Below are 8,684 nucleotides of genomic sequence, written 5' to 3'. Positions count from 1 at the left end.
AAATTTACAATCCATGTATAGTTTTTTCAAAATACCTATATTCAGTGAACTTTTTGAAGACATCACATATAACTATAATCCCTGAAAATAAAGCCAGAGACAACCAAAGGAAAACTCTGAAAGGTGGCAAGAGGAAGGCAAACGGATTTGGAACCCCAGGACTGGAGGAGCAACACAGCAACAAGGCATCTTACTACACCCTACCAGCATGACCCAACAGAAGTAGGTAACCCAGGCCTGCTGTTTTTTGACCTCTGACCTAGCAACTAAAGGTAGCCCAGGTAGGCTAATTCCTCTTTCAAGATGGAATTGGAGTCCCTCTGATAATACCAGGTCCCACTAGCACCACTGGTGAGAGGAATGGTTGGGAAGCCCTGCTAATAAGCAGCAGCCAGGGAGGTATCTTCCTTCCCCACCAGCCTGTGACTCCCCTCGCCCACCTAAAGATAATGGGGCAGCCCAGCAGCACTAGCAAGGGAACCTTGCCACATAAAGTGACTTGTCCCAGGAAGCCCCTTTATCCTTGTGGGCCTGAGACTCCCATTCTCAGCTAGAGACACTGAGATGTTCCACTCCAGAGAAATCCCTTCCACCCCCTCAGGCAGCACCAGAAGAGACCAACAGGAGCACCAGTGTCATCAGATAAACCAAAAGGCCAAAACAACATTGCAAAGACTGAGAATTAAATTCTCTCACAGGCTACAAAAGTAGGCCATGACTTGCATGCTAAATCTAAACAAGGAGACTGCCTGCTAAATTAGATTTAAATAGGACCCAGGGTGTACTAATGTGATAGACAAAATGTCCAGAATACAATAGATAATAACTCATCATACCAAGAATCCAGAAAATATAACTAGAATGAAAAAAGATAATCAAGTGATGCCAAGGTCAAGTTGAATTAGATGTTGGAATTATGTGACAAGAATTTTAAAGCAGACATCATAAAAATGCTTCAACAATTAATTACAAATTCCCCTGAAGAAAATTTTTAAATAGCAGATATCAATAATGAATTATAAAAAAAAGCACCAAATGCAAATTATAGAACTTCAAACTATAATAACAAAAATAAAAATCTCAGTGAATGGACTGATATGGTAAAGATGACAGAGGATAAAATCGGTGGACTGAGAGCAGATCAAAGAATTTACCTGAACAACAAAGAATTTATCTGAGCAAGAGAGAAAATAGACTGAGAAAAAAATGAACTGAATTTCAGAAACCTGTGGGACAATAACAAATGTTAACCTCTGTATTATTGAATATTCACAAGGAGAAGAGAAAGTAGGGCTAAGAGAATCTTTGAAGAAATAATAGGTTTGATAACTCCTTCCTATACTTCCAGGAAAGAATTGGTTAAAAAACAGTTCAGTCTCTTTAACTCCTATAGATGTCCAAGAAGTAAGGAGAAATAACTGAATTTGTTTTTCCTGGTTCTGCACTAACTCATGGTATGATATTGGTAAAGTCATTTTATCACTATGGCTTATGAGGTTTCTGTTCCTTCATTTGTAAAGTAAGAAGGGCATGTGGCTAAAGGGGACAATCCCTAAGGTCATGCCTAGCCCTCCAAATGACTGGTGTGCTTTTAAAAATTTTTTCAATAGTTTTCAAGACTTGGAGGAAATAAATTCCTGGATTCTTCCTGGCCAGTTCTTGGCTTTCCTTTGGTTGAGGACTATGAGCTGATAAAACCCAGCCTGTAAGACCTGGGTTGTTGAGGGGCTTCAGCCTCACACCCCACCCTGAGCTTCCTAATGCTCAAGTAAACACATTTCCATCTCAATTTGACCACAGGATGTGTCTTCTTCTGCAATATTCCATGTCATCTAGACCATTTCAAATCCATACCTACAACATCTCGACATTTATAATCAGCGCTTAAGCACCACTCTAACTTCCTTGATGTGGAGAGAAGAGGGGGAAATTGCTAGGTTCCTACTAGGGAGTTTCATGCATGTAATGGCAGAACTCCCACCTACATTAGACTTGCTGGAAGACTGCAGAAAATCAATTAACCTCTCTCTCCTCTAATTTAAACACTGAAGAATAATATAACCTTCGGGAAACATTTTGAGATCCATGGATAAATGAAAACCTACTTGGCACTAAGGACTATTATTATCCTATTTGTGAAGCCCTTCATCTCCCTGCGTGTAGAGAGTTTGTTCCTGCACTGAATTTCAGCATGTCTACAAGCTGCCAATGCCCTGCATTAAGTATTTCCTGTCATCTGTGCTTGCCAGAGATTAGTTTGCAGACATTTTGCAGAAAGCATCCATAATACATACTGCTGAATACAATATTTATCATAAAACAGCCCCAGTGATTGAAAAGCATTACCCAACAGCATCCTCTGTCATGTGATTTCCCTTTCCATCAATACACCCTAAGTAGGTAGTTTATCCCTAACCACTGAGTCACATCTAGTCTAACTCTAAAGCCAAGACTGACATTTGCCTCAATTTTGCAAGAGCTCACGGTGCTCTCTGAAGGTATTTGGGTGGTACAGGAATAAGGGAAATACGGAGGAGACAAAGAAAGATATCTTATTCTTTATTTTCCCCCATCAAAGAACACCCTGCTGCCAATTTCAATTGAAAGCTAGTTCTGAGAAGCAGATGGAGATGGTGGCCGTGGCCTCATGCCTCACAAGTACCAAGAATTCAATATATGTGGTTGAGGAAACAATCAAGGTAAAGAGAGCCAAATAAAAACTTCCGCTTATTGATAAGTTTCAGACATTTCCCCACTGGCTAAAGTGGCATACAAGTTATGAAGTTGGAGCATTTGAAATGAATGGTTCCTCCTACTCCAGAAAGAAAGCCTCATCTAGGGCCATGACACCACTTCCTCAGCAACCATGTGCTACTCGATTTAGCTGATGCTGCAGGAGCCTTGGCCCCTTGGGAGGAATCAAGCTGACTCTTGGCAGGAGGCTCCTGCCTTCCCAGGTTTGAGAAGGGCAGTGCCATGGCTCCTCTGGATGACCCAGGGGAAGTGAGGGAGGGCTTCCTCTGTCCTCTGTGCCTGATGGGCATGCAGTATTTACACCAGCTTCAGTCACATTACGTGGGAGAGCACTTGGGGGAAGATCATGATGGCAAAGGGCAAATGATAAGTCTTGTCCAGAAGGCTAAGAAAGCAAAGAACAAGTTGTTGAAACAAGAAGGGGATGAACAAGAATTGGGGACTCAAGGATATGAGTCTTTCAGCTACGGAGGGGTGGATCCTTACATGTGGGAATCCCAGGAGCTTGGTGATATGAGAAGCCATCTTTCTGACTTCAAAAAACATCAAGCTGCCAGAATTGACCATGATGTTGTTGAAGTCAATAAATTAATAATCAGGTTCGAAAATCTCACTGCATTTGATGAACGAATACCAAATCTGTGAAAATTTGAGCAATAGAAAAATCTGTGGTGCCTTGGGTCAACAACCAGCTGTCCCTTTTTGTCCAGACTGCAGGAATAAGTTCAGCATCCATAACTGCCACCACCACTGCTGCCTGTGTGGGTCTGTTTTGTGCTAGAGGAGTATGGAGCTCATCAGCCTGCCCTTGGCAGACAAACTCACCAGTGCCAGTAAGGATTCCCTGAGCACCCACGCCAGCCCCAGCCAGTCACCCAATAGTGTCCATGGCTCCCACCGGGGCAGCATCAGCAGCATGAGCAGTGTGAGCTTGGTCCTCAACAAGAAGGATGATGACAGATTCGCTGCTATATGTCCTGTAAGGACACACTGCTCAGGAGAGAGCAGCAGATCACTGAGAAGGAGCACATGCCCAATATCATGAAAATCTACAAGAAATTATGACTTTGCATGGATAAAGTTGACCAGAAAGCTCCTGGGTACATCAGCCTGGTGGCATCATTAAATGCTGGGGAGACAGCCTGCAGTCTGAAACATGCCAATGACCTTTGAGGAGAAGTGCAGAAAGTGTCTGAGCTAATAGACGCTTTGAGTACGATCTTAGCCTTAGGCTTGTGCTGGGACCTCCACCACATCCAACGACTTTGCAGCCACAGAGGATGATCAGATTCTCAGCTAAATATTTTGTTCAGGAAAAGTTGCTTGTTTGATGTCACTGCCAACCAAAGAACAGTTTGAAGAACTGAAAAAGAAAAGAAAGGAGGAAATGGAGAGGAAGCGGACCATTGAGCAACAAGGTGCCCTGGAGTCCCAGCAAAGGTGTGAGGAAGGGCAGAGTGGCCTGGTGTCTCATGTGGCCAATGGGGAAGTGGCATCTCTCCACAGGGGCCCCACCCCCTTGAGAAAAGCTGAGGATAGGCTCCCACTGTCAGAAGGTCAGGGCCAGAGTGAAGACTGGGACCCCCTTCTCCTGCAGAACCATAACATCACCTCGTTTATTGAACAAGCCGAGGCCGCAGGCCGCACGGATGAAGCGTGCACATTGCAGGAGAACCTGCGGCAGCTGCAGGACGAGCATGACAAGCAGCAGAGGGAGAAGGCCATCGAGCTGTCCCGGAGGCAGGCTAAGAAGAAGGGCTGCAGTGGGAAGAGCTGCAAATGCTTCACGAACGGGAGTGGGAACGAGAAAGGGAGCAGTTCTGAGTGGCATCCTCTGGACTCGGTCACCGGGCTTCCAAGAAATTTGGCCTTTTTAGGTGAAGCCGGGCAGAGTCTCACACCCACCTTGCTTCTGCTTTGGATCTAGGCTCTTCCCCAGTTCAAAGCAGCACAGCTCCTGTATTAGTCCATTTTTGTTGCTTATAGCAAAATACTTGGAACTGGGTAATCTACAAAGAAAATAAAATTTATTGCTTACGGTTTCAGAAGCTGGGAAGTCCAAAGTCCAAGGAACACATCTGGTGAGGGTCACAGTGGTCTCATATTGCAAGGTGATGGAAGCAGAGAGAGAAGAGAGAGCAATACACAGACTCTCCTCTTCCTTAAGCCCTCAGAACCACGCCCCTCACCACCATTTTTTATGAATTCACTACTGCATGGTCCTACAATCCAATCACCTCTTCAAGGCTCCACCTTTCAATTACCATAATAGGATTTCCCACCCTCTTAACAGTCACAGTGGGGGCTAAGTTTCTAATACATAAAACTTGGGGGACACAATTCAAGATTCAGGGAGTTTGGCGGGGACATAATTCAGTCTACTCCAGCTCCCAGGACTCCTTCATCCAGCTCAGCTTGAGAGCCCATCAGAGTGTGGTCTGGAATTCTTCCTCCAGAGCATCATGTCACAGCAAGACAAACTGCTCTCCCTCAACCCGTTTGAGGAGGAAGACCTCTCCAGCCCCACGGAAAAGGGGACTGCCAGCCCAGCTGCTGCAGAGACTTCCTTTGACCCTTCAGCCTGCATACCAAAAGAGTAGAAGGAGAGGAGGAGGAGACAGTGGCAGGGAATCCTTTCACTAACCTAGATAGTCCGGTGCCCAGCCCCTTCAAGGAACCCACCCTTCCCTTCAAGGAAGATGACCATCCCCACCAGAGGCCTGCAAGCCTTCAGGGTCCTGGCAACCCCTTCAAGGAACCCACTTGTACCAACCCATCAAGATGGACAGTGACAGTGGGCTGGAGGCCAAGGAGCCCACAGAGGAGGAGCTCCTCCTCCGGATTGATTACATCAAGGCATACCCCTTCCATGCCACGCAGTGCAGCTGCCTGGATGAGGTAGAGGCGGTGATGGAGAACCTGTGGGAGCTGAAGCCCACCCTCACCAAGCAGAAGGGGGGCACCAACTGACCAATGGTGGGCAGGGCACCTTTGGGCCCAGGGGACTGGCAGGAGCCAGTGGAGCAGGAGAGAGGGCAGGAGGGATTGATAGGGAAGGAAGTAGGGTGAGATGCATTAAGGCGCACACAGGGTCGGGGCAGGGATTTGCTATTTTGTGCTGTGCACTTTGAGGTATTCCACTACAGTTGAATAATAAAAAGGGAACTAGAACAGGGGAAAAAATAAACCAGGAAGAAAGCTAGCTCCTTTCTCATGGTCATGTGTTAGAATTAGAGGAAGAGAGGTGCTTAGTTACAAGGAACATTAAGCAGCACCTCATCTTCCTTTTCCTAATATACCTGCTCCCAGGATAATAAGATTTTGAACAAATGACTCTCTCTATTTCACGAGTGCCATGAATTCTGGCAGGGTTTACTTTGACAGCTATTTTAATGGCACCGTTTACTCTAAAATCTGTCAGACCAAGTTTGTCCCCCCTCTACTAATGACATTCTTGCCAGGAGTCAAAGTAGGTTTTAGCAGAGGAGAGGAGATGTTGGAACCAAACCAGCCAGGAAAGCTGGAGAGACCTCAAGTAAGAAACTGAGTTCTTTCCTGGAGAGTGTTTCATAGGTCTTTCTTCATCGCTCCATAGGAAAGACATTTCAGGCCAGTTTGTCAACAAGCAAATGCCTCTTTCCTTGTTCTGTTCAACATACAAAATGATGAGTACTGTGTGCTAAACCCTTTCTGTACTTTGATTTTAAGTCATCATCTTCTTCTTCGAGTTTTTGGTGTGGAGCTAGCAGCATTCCTTTCCTATATTACCCCTCTGTTGAGGGAAGCATGTGATGGTAGCAATATCATATTGGAGAAAGACAGGGATCCCTAAATGGAGAGGATATCTTAAAATAGATTTGAAAGAAGTAGGCCTGAGCTGGGTAACAGTGGAAGAGCAGGATGGAGACCCCCAAATGAATGCAAGACAAAAATGCCATTTCCTAAAACATTAGTGGAAAGTAAGCCTAGAAATCAGGGGAGGTGGAGACTTGGAATATATATTTGTGTGTGTGTGTGTGTGTGTGTGTGTGTGTGTGTGTGTACACATATGCATATGTTTCTAAAGTGTTGTGTAGCTTCCCTGTGCCCACCCCTGACCTGTAAATAATATATGATAAATATATTTCTACATCAGGTCGCAAATATCTACCTTATTTATTTTAACACCTAATTAATAGTCAATTGTAAGAATCTACCATAACTCATTGATCACCTGATCTGAGGCATTTAGTTTCCAGTTTTCACTATTGTAAACTCTACACTTAATGACTTGGATAATTTATTCCCTAGAATAAATGTGTAAATGATAGAAGTATAACGGATAGATCACAGGGTATGTACAAATTTCTCTTCCAAAACATTGAAGAATTATGATGCTCCCACAGAAAAAGAATGCATAAGAATATATGTTTATTTTTCAACATCCGTGTCAGTATTGAGTTTTATTCATATTTAATCTTTAGTTTTAATCTTTAGTTCTAAAATACTACGTTTCATTGTTGCTTCCACCTATATCTCTTTGTTAATAAATACAAATAAACATTTTATCCCATGTTTGTTGGCTAATAGCATTTTTGTGTGGGGGTGTGTATTAAATATTTGTTCTTGTTTTTCCCACCAATTTTTCCATTAAGTTATTAATCTTTTTCTCAGTGATTTACAAGCATTTTTATCTACTAAAGATGGCAATCTTAGTTATATATCATGAAAATATTTTCCCCAATTTGTAATTTTTTTTTTGCCTTTGCCATTTAGGCGTTAAAAAAAATTTGTAGTAAAATCTTTCAACCTATGCTTTGATTATTTCTCATTTTGCACATTCTCCAGCTAAGATTACAGATAGCCCTTGACTTTCATACACTCTATTTTCACACAACCTTACACTGCTGTCCCTAAACCATCTTGCCAATGATGAATTCAGACATTCATACATCAAGTCATAAACATTCATTCTTAATTATCATATGTTTGCACTCCCTACCAGCCAAGGTCAGCTTCAACAGTATAGCTATCTTTAACATTGCAGCAATGTTTGTGCAATTAATTATTATTTTACGCTGCTTTGCTTTTACAAAGACAGGTTATAGAAAGTGACATTTTCTTTCACTCTATTTGAATGGAGCCCTCCTGTATTAGTTAGGGCCTGTGATGCTAGTTGCTATTCCAAACAGCACCCAAATGCCAGTGGCTTACCAGAACTAAAGTTTGTTCCTTGTTCATGTTACAGAACAATACAGTTTTCCTTATGGCTCTGCGTAAGGTGATTACTCATCATGTGATTTTGCTTTTTTGTAGTCTTTTGATGGTAGGATTGTGGACAGGTGAATGAGAGTATATGGAAAACTGTTCAGACATTACATAGTCAGGTCTTTAGGTAATCTGTACCACTTTGTCACAGATCCTACTGATGAGACCATAGTCACAAAATCTCACCCAGATACAATGGAGGCTAAGAAATTTAGACTTTCCGCATTACCAAGAGAAAGAAACGGGAGTAGTATGCAGCCAGCCAGTCTCTACCACACCTCCTGACTATATCACATCTATTGTTTGACTTTCATACATTTTAGATTTATAACACATTTAATACGTATGCGTATAATTTATGAAAAATGGAACCATATGAATAAAACTATTTACCTGCTCTCTTCTATTATTTTTAATTACATAATTAATTCATCTGGAACTTGTTTTTGTATATGGAAGTACGTACAATGTGAAATCAGCATCTATTTAAATTTGTTTGAAAAACATAAGCATTTATTGAAAAATCCTTTTTTGAAAAGAGTTCACAGGGTTTTATCATTTTTTTAATTGACAATAATTATACATATTTATGGGATACTATGTGGTATTCTGATACATGTACACAATGTGTAATAATAAAATCGGGGTAATTAGCATATCCATCACCTCAAACATTTATCCTT

The 8,684-nt window shown here is 42.4% G+C and overlaps 1 pseudogene; it reads left to right on the top strand.

The window, feature by feature from the left end:
• The first annotated feature begins 2,976 nt into the window (after positions 1-2,976).
• LOC103603926 lies at positions 2,977-5,724 on the top strand (annotated as a pseudogene).
• Positions 5,725-8,684: the final 2,960 nt, after the last annotated feature.

This window comes from Galeopterus variegatus, unplaced genomic scaffold (assembly GCF_000696425.1).
Source record: "Galeopterus variegatus unplaced genomic scaffold, G_variegatus-3.0.2 Scaffold4871, whole genome shotgun sequence".
NCBI lineage: Eukaryota > Metazoa > Chordata > Mammalia > Dermoptera > Cynocephalidae > Galeopterus > Galeopterus variegatus.
Note: the sequence above shows the minus strand (reverse complement) of the source record. Positions and strands in the feature narration are given on the sequence as shown.